This window comes from Monodon monoceros, unplaced genomic scaffold (genome assembly GCF_005190385.1).
Source record: "Monodon monoceros isolate NGI ecotype Baffin Bay Population unplaced genomic scaffold, NGI_Narwhal_1 Super_Scaffold_7, whole genome shotgun sequence".
In the NCBI taxonomy this organism is placed as follows: Eukaryota; Metazoa; Chordata; class Mammalia; order Artiodactyla; family Monodontidae; genus Monodon; species Monodon monoceros.
The window spans coordinates 20389212-20397555 of record NW_021703784.1 but is presented as its reverse complement, the minus strand read 5'-3'; positions in this window follow the sequence as shown (position 1 = coordinate 20397555).

Below are 8344 nucleotides of genomic sequence, written 5' to 3'. Positions count from 1 at the left end.
GCTTGGCTTTTAATCTCTTTCTTTTAAGCTCTTGCCAATTCCACTGGGTCTTACACTTGATGGTGGTAAAGTGTATATTCTCATGTAACTTCATAGGATCCCCAAGCACCATAACATGTTATGACACCCGTTTTACATTGCAGGATCTGAAGTCAAGGAAGTTAAGAGACTTGACCACCAGGGTCCTATAGCTAGTTAGCTGCACAGCCAGGCATAAAGCCTGAGTCTCCTGGGTCCTCAGTCCTCTTGTCACTTTCGTTCCTGCAGCAGCCTTCGGCTTTCCATTAGTAAACTCAGGAGAGGAGCCCACTCAACTCCTCTACCACCCCACAGCACTAACTAGCACAGGAACGGCAGGGAAAGGAAGTAGGAGTGGCATCTTCCTGGAGCTTATCTCACTCACTCTTTCTAGAACCTTCTATCCAGGGTGTGTACAAAAAAAGAACCAGGGTTTGGGATCACAACTGACTTGAGTTTGAAGACCTGCCCCACTGTTTATTACCTCTTTGACCTTGGGCAACTTACTAAACCTCGCTCTGCCTCTGTTATAGCATCCTTAAAATGAGGATTAAAATAGTATATACTTCAGAGATCTCGTTGTAGGACCAAATAAAATATAATTTATATGGAGTTCTGAGCTCAGACTCTGGCACATGTAGGTGCTCAAGAATGTTTGTCCCCTTCTTTTCCACCTTCTCAGCCTAGCCTAGAAATTGTTCTCAGCTTCCCCAAAGTCCTGCTGCCACTCAATCCTTCCTTTATGAATTCAAAACGCTAAGCTGGGCCCCAAAGAAAACAAATGCAGTCTTTGCAGGGAAGCCTCTCTAGTCAGAGATGTAGCCCTTTGAGCCTGGAAAGCCCCTCAGTGTGGCACTCAGCCCTCACCTCCTCCTCCCTGTGTCCCCTCCCCCTTGTGTTAGGGATGATGTGCTATCCTGGGACAGCGCTGTGGGTCCCGGTCATATATGGGATGGAGATTCCAGACCCTGAGGGCTCAGGGCTCATGGTACCCATCCTGGGCATGGAGATTGATGGGAATTCCAGTGATGCCACGCCCCTGGCAGGTTCAATGGAAGATGCCAGCGGCAAAGGTAGGAGGGAATTTGGAGCCTCCTAAAGCCCTGGGGGATCAGGAATGTAACTGAAAACCTTGTAAAGCTCCAGAAGGGTACCCCCAGTCCACTCACTCATGAGCCAAAGAGTGGGGTCATTCTGACACTACCACTAGGGCTGCTGAGACCCAAAATAGAGGTGCTCAGTGATTCCAGAACACTGGTACCACAGATCACTTATCCCCTACTGAGAAACCTGGATCCTTTCAAAGATGAGCGCTTCAGAAATTCCCCACACACCCTCACCCTCAGGGTCTGTGCCTTCCAGGAAACCCTCTAATCCCACTCAGAGCCCCTCGAAGGGTGAGCAGATTTCTCAGCCTCCTTTAGCTCCCTCCCAGCCATGTTTCCTTCTTCCCATGACTGCCCCTTCCTTCTTTCCCCATCACTGGTTCCTGAAGCCAGTGATGGGCTTGGCATCCCACAGGTCTGGTCCCAATTGCAATTGGGGCTCAAGCCGTAGACCCCTTGACTGGGGAACCTGGTCCCGTCATTGGCGCTCACATGGACCCTTCTGCCAGGGTGGTGGTGCCCGTTGTCCAGGTGCTGGAGGCCTTACCTCGGGGAGTGAGAGACCCCGGTCTGGTATGTAGGAGGCGATGACTCTATTTCTTCATTCACTCAGCAACTACATATCAAAAACCTTCTGTGTCTCAGGCACTGTGTTTGGTGCTGAATGCAGAAAGCTAGACAGGGCCCCTCAGGGCACTGGGCAGCTGTAGGTGCCAGCCGTGATCATGGTTTACAAGGGTGTTAAGGGAGCACAGAGGGGGGGCATCTAAATCACGGGGTGAGAGTTCAAGGAAGGCTTCCCTAAAGAGGCAACACTTGGGATGAAACCTGAGGAAGGAGTCAGAGAAAGGCCTCAGGGACCAGCAAGTGCAAAGGTGGCAGGTGTGAGACCACGAAGGTTCCAGGAGAACGAGGAAGGCAGAGGGGCAAAGGCAGCAGGTGAAGCCAATGAAGAAGGTAGGAAATGAATCATGAACAGCCTTGTGTGCCCGGCTGAGGCCAAGTAATGTAACTTATCATGAAAGCCATGGGGAGCCACTGAAGGATTCTAAGTAGACATGTGATATGATCAGATACGAATATTTTCAAGACTGTTTAATTTGGAAAATTTAGAACAATACAAAAAGAAAATAATTACTCAAAATCCTACCACATTTTTTAAAGTATCTAAATAAAGATGCAAGAGCTCCCTCCTCGCCATTCCTCTCTACTCCATCTGCCATCAACAACTACCCCATTTTGCTCCTCTATCCAGACACTACTCACCTCTCCTCCAGTCTCTCCCTCCAAATGCAGCCACTATTAACAGGTTGGCACACCTCCTCCCAGACATTTTTCTGCTTGAGTATGTGTGTATATAATCAGCATTCTAGAAATTTCCCTCTGGTAGCAGTGCAGAGGATGGATGGGAGCAGGGCCAGACTAGAGCATGAAGCCCTGTCAAGAGGTCATGGCAGTAATTCAGCCTCTGGCGGGTTCTCCACTGAAATGAAAATGATCTAGGGTCCTCCCATGCATTCTCAGCCTAGTTGCAATTTCAGAAACAAAGATAGATATGTTATAAAAGATTCTTGGTAAAAGCTAAGAAATATAGATTCCAGCCCCCCCACTCACAGTTTCACAGATGAGTTTGAAGGAGCAATTCGAGGATCTGAGAACTATTTCCTGCTGCCACGTGCCCATCTCCCCTGGCCTCCCAGGAGAAAGGTGGGCAGGGGGCAGGTGACCCTGGAGAGTCCAGGTGTTAGAAAGAGGGAGGGAGGGCCTGGGAGCTTGCAGAAGGTGTGTGGTGATTATTTTTCCATCTACCATCAAGTCGTTTGGCTCACCAAGCTTAGTCACAGATGCCCAGAGTGGGGGAGGCCCAGGTCTCGAAAGGCTTTGTGGTTCTTCAGCCAGAGCCCAGGCAGTGAGGAGAAAAAGTGTGTGGGCCCTAAACAAGCTGGACATTGCAGCTGGACACCCTGGAGAAAGAGCTGAGAGCCCGGGAGCAGTACTGGCACCACCAGGGACACGAAGAGGCCCGGCTGGTGGAACACCTGAGCGCCCTGAGCCAGCAGCTGCTCTCCACTCCAGGCGAAGATGTGGGGCAGCAGGTGAGGCCCAGAGGCCCCGCCTCATGGCCTCACCCACCCATCTGCCCAGACTGCACAGGCTCCTCTTGGAAGTGGGGAGCCCTTTTCTCTCCCCAACCACAGGAATGGAGCCCATCTCAGGGCAGAAAAATCCCAGGATTTCCCAGCTCCAAGCCCAAACTAAGTGTCTCCGCAGGATGGAGGTGGGGGGGAGGGGGGAGGAGCTGGCCCGTGCCCAAGCTCCTGCCTTCCCCTCCACGACACATCCCTCAGTGCCCCCTGTCCCGCCCCATAGCTGAGGGCTGCTGAGGAGGCCTGCGTGGCCCTGGAGTCCTGCTGCCTGCGGGAGACCGAGAGGAGAGCCGGAGCCCTGAGCAGCCACAGCGGCCCAGAGCGGGTCCTGCTCTCTCAAGGTGGGGAAGCAGCATCCCCGGGGCCCAGATTCCTAGAGCAGAAACCTCCTGGGAGTGGTGCCACCAATCCCAGGTGCCCAGCAGCAGTCCTCCTGCCCTCTCCACGTGTTCCTCTACCTCCCAGGTTTCCAGCCGGGCCCTGGCTCTGACCTGGCACGTTCCCCTGGCTCCAATAAACCATTGTGTCTTTCCTTCTCCTCCCTAACCCCAGAGGTGGCACTGCCATGTGGTCCTTTTCTCTGCCCCTTGCAGCAGACAGGGAGGAGTGGATACAGGAGGCGCAGGTGACTCTGGGCATGCAGAAAGTCCTGCAGAGTTTAGGACAGGCAGCAGGAAAGCTCAAGCAAGCAGCTGGCCGGCTGAGTGGCCAGGAGGAGGAGATGTGGCTACAGCAGAGTAGGAATCAGAGCCCCCAGGTCTGGAACCATCCCAGGAAGGTGAGGCTCAGAGGCTGACAAGGGGACCCGTGTGAGATAGCACATTTGCCCATGTCATCAGATGTGGCTCTTCAGGACAATTCAAGGATGGCTGGACTCAAGGAGCAGCTGGTAGTCTGGGAGGGGAGCAGGAAGAAAGAGAAAGAATCTCCATTCTACTTGGGGCATTTCATTTTCTGTGTTCTAGGTGATTTGGCATCTCTCCAATGAGTTTCAGGAGATGGTGAGAGCGAGACAGATCTTCCTGGATAGGGCCCTCGGTCAGTTACAGTACCAACGGGAGCTGAGCCGCCTCCAACTCTTGCACACCCAGGTACTGACCTCCGGACTTGGCCAAGGGGATCTGTATGCCAACTTTTGTTGGGGGCTTCAAAGAGAAGCTCCCTAAGCAGCCACGTGGGACATGTAGGAACCAAGCACAGGACTAGGTTCTGACTATTTCATCCTAGATTGTTGCCTCAGGAACCCCTGTGTGTTTGGAGAATTACCCTGGAGACAGATTTTCTGGAACAATCATCACTTCTCCCAGGGACCAGGCTGCTGCCTGCCCGCTGTTGATCCCCTTCCTGAAGAGCCTCACTGCAGCACTAGTGGGAGCTCAAGGCCATGGCTTAGGATTGGAGGATGGGGGGCCAGGAACAGGTAAGGCTGGTCATGGGTCCAATGTTCCCTTCTGCTGCTAATGCTGATCATGTTTTGATAAGTTCTAATACTATAATCAGAGCTTCAAGCTCCATAAGAGGGTGGCCATGGTAGCTTCTTTAGGAAGAACATAAAGAAACCCAACGTGGGCTTCCCTGGTGGCGCAGTGGTTGAGAGTCCACCTGCCGATGCAGGGGACACGGGTTCGTGCCCCGGTCTGGGAAGATCCCACATGCCATGGAGCGGCTGCGCCCGTGAGCCATGGCCGCTGAGCCTGTGTGTCCGGAGCCTGTTGCTCCACAACAGGAGAGGCCACAACCGTGAGAGGCCCGTGTACCGCAAAAAAAAAGAAAAAGAAACTCAACGTATCAGTTATACACTGCCGTGTAACAAACTATTCCAAAATTTTGTGGCTTAAAGCAACAAACATTTATTATCTCACAGTTTCTGTGGGTCAAGAATCTGAGTGCAGCTTAGCTGGGAGCCTCTGGCTCAGGGTGTCATACAGGCTACAATAAGGTATCATCAGGCCAGGGCTGCCATCATCTCAAGGTTTGACTGCAGAGTCCAAGTTCACTCTTGTGGCTATTGGCAGACCTCAAGTCCTCACTGGCTTTTGTCCAGAAACATCAATTCCTTGCCACATGGACTTCACAGGGCAACTCACAACACAGTAACTGTTCCTTCAGAGCAAGTGAGAGAGGGCCAAAAAAAGGAAACTACAGGTTTTTTTGTATCCTCATCTCACCACTTTTGCCATATTCCATTCATTAGAAGCAAATCAGTAGATCCAACCCACACTCAAGGGGAGGGGATTACACAAGGGCATGGATACACATGGGGGATCACAGGGGCCATTGTAGAAGCCACATACCACACCTGTTGCTACGTCTAGCTCTTTTTGTCTTTGGCCACAGTCCTGTGGTCACAGTTCCCGACAACTACTTTCTTCTCCTCTGTTCAGATGCAGATAAAGTTGATGTCACATGGACCTCACCACTCTTCTCCACCCTGAGAAAACTAGATATCAGGTCCCAAGCTCACAAGGATGGAGCTGAACTGCAAGGACAGGTGCATCACAGACCAGGTAATCTCCTTCCCCTGGGAGCTCCTGTTTAGAATTATCACGGCGCACTGAAGGTATTCAATGGTGTAACCCCTAGGTCTAGGAGTATCAGAACCCTGCCTTGCCAATCATCCCTTTCTCCCCGCCCATATCCTAGGATTCCCAAGGGATTTTTCCATATGAGGAATAACAAATAGAAATCAAAGTCCCACTGTAATAATAACTTGGCCAGTTCCCCCAAAGGGAATTCCTAAAGGCCCTCTATCCCCCCACCGAACACTGAATCTAAATCTTGGGATTTTACCCCATCCACATGTTACAAGGAGTTAATGGAAAAGTGGGATACACAGGGAGATAGACAGAGGAGACAGAGAAAGATGACCTTGCCCCAGAAAGAGACTCCAAATCACTTTACCAAAACCACCTCCTTGAAATTGGAAAGAGAAAGTGGCTGGCTTGAACTGAAGACTCGGGTCTGTTTCAACTCACCTACCTCCCAAGTGGGAGAAGATTAACAGGAAATGAATGTAGGCCTTTCAGGTGACCACGGTGCAGGCCACTAGTAAGCACAGTTCCAAAAACATCTTTGAATTTGACTAGGGGTCAGCCAACTATTGCCCACAGGCCAACTCCAACTTGCTATCTATCTTTGTATGGCCCACAAGCTTAGAATGGTTTTACATTTTTAAATGATTAGGGAAAAATGTCAAAAGAAGAATAACATTTCTATGGAGTGCTTTACAATATATCATGTGCTATTCTAAATCTTTGGTTATGTTAGCTCATTAAATCTTTATGACAATGCAGCAAAGTAAGTAGTATTAGTCATTTTATAGGTAAGGAAACTGAAGCTTCTGAATAGGTCAAGCAAGCAGTGAAAAATTGTATTGCTATTGAGAAGTTCAGCTGGAATTCAGTCCCAGAGAGTCTCACCCTAGAGCCTGTGCTCTTAACCTGCTTCCCCATATGAAAAATTATCCAATACTGTAAAGGCAGTGCCGAAAGGGAGATGCAGGCAACATATTCTGCTGAGTTCCCAGGAGGGTAGGTCACTGTATCAGAGAAGCAAGGGAAGCCTTTGTAAAGGAATAAAGCCACACTTCTACCCTGATGATAGGGAACACTCAATCTGAACCCCAATTTTGTCTCTTGGCTGGAAAACCTAAAATATTTACTTTTTGACCCTTTACAGAAAACGTTTGACCATTCTTAATATTAATTCTGTCTCCCCTTGGGGTAAAATAAGAAGAATATGGGCAGATAGGTGGGCCCTCCTTTGAGAGTTCCCACCACTACTTCAATTTTCATTGTCTTATGTTTGACTTTATAATGTTGAAATCGATTTGGTATACATTGTCTTGTTTACACCTGGTAACCCAAATTCTGATTCTGTAAGACAGTGGAATTTTTTTTATAGATGAGAGAACTGATAAGTCATTAAGTGACTTTCCCAGGGTCTTACAGAACCTGGACCAGAACTCAGGTCCTCTGACTGCTAGCTCAGCATTCTTTCCTGAGAATTTCCTGAGTGTTTACTGTGTGCCAGTTCCTGTTCTGAGTACATTACATTTAATGCTCCAAACAACCCTATGAAATAGAAGAAAGTCTGTCGCCATCTTTTCTGGACCCTCATTCTGTTGTTCTGGAACCTCTGTTCCTAATGACTGGAAGTCAATTGCTCTTCCATGGCAACTGGCAGGACAGCCTGATCCGCAGTGTATATACAGCACTGGAGGATGGATGGCTGGATACAAATACACCTTTTCCTAAGCTGAATTGTGTTGCTGTTGTTCTTGTTCTTTTCATTAATATATCATTACTGTATGCAAAAGTCAGTGAAATCTTACTGTTTTCTCTTGATCTCTGCAGCCCCCAAAACCTCTTTGCAGGATCTCCCGAAACCTCAGATAACGCAGAAGGAAGAGCTGACAACTGTGCAATCCACAGACCTCTCTGCCAGGGAGTTTGTGGTTTACCAGCATGGCCTTTCCATCCTGCATCTCCTCATCCCACAGCTTCATGTGAGTCTGGTTCTGGTCGCTCTGTGGAGCAGTCATCCCTGGAGCCAAGAAGGTCAGGGTCACCAGGAAGGAGGCTTTGAGGTGGTGGATATTCCTTAGAATGAAGCACTCAGAACAGGGAACTTTCTAAGTCTCCCCTTTAAGGAGAATGATTGGAGTCATTTTACCAATCAAAAGTCTAATCTCTCAAATGATAGAATAATACGTAGAATGAATTAGGTACTTTGTACATAACAGAAAATGTTCTATTAGTTTGCATGAATTAACTCATGTAATCTTCACAAAAACCCTATGGCACTGATGTTATTTTTTTTCTCATTTTAAAACTGGTGGGGGGGGGGCAGGGGAGATACAGGATGGTTGAGTAAACTTATCCAAGAGCACACAACCAAAAGGGGAGAGCCAGGTTAGAATCCAGGCACCATGGCCTGAGAGCCCTCATGCCTGACTGCCACTTTACCTCTGTTTAGAAAAGTAGTAAATCAATGCTTGTAGTTAGCATAAATTTCAAACACTGAGTTAAATACTCCTTCCACTTTCCTGTAGTCTATACTGAATCCACTTAT